Here is a 328-nt window from a genome sequence, read left to right on the forward strand (position 1 = left end):
AGAGAAAGATATAAAAGGTATCCAAATAGGAAACGAAGAAGTCAAACTGTCAACTATTTGTGAATGACATGATTCTCTATATAGAAAACCCTAAACACTCCAGAAGAACACTACTAGAAACATTAAGCAAATACAATAAAGTCTCTGGATACAAAAGCAACCTTCAAAAATCCATAGCTTTTCTATAATAATGAATAGTCAGAAAAAGAAATGGAAAAAATAATTCCTTTTGAAATTGCAACAAAAAGAATAAAATACCTAGGAATAAATCTAACAAAACATGTGAAGGACCTATATAATGAAAACTATAAGACCCTATTAAAAGAAA

The sequence above is a fragment of the Pteropus vampyrus genome, unplaced genomic scaffold (genome assembly GCF_000151845.1).
Source record: "Pteropus vampyrus isolate Shadow unplaced genomic scaffold, Pvam_2.0 Scaffold138, whole genome shotgun sequence".
Taxonomy (NCBI): domain Eukaryota; kingdom Metazoa; phylum Chordata; class Mammalia; order Chiroptera; family Pteropodidae; genus Pteropus; species Pteropus vampyrus.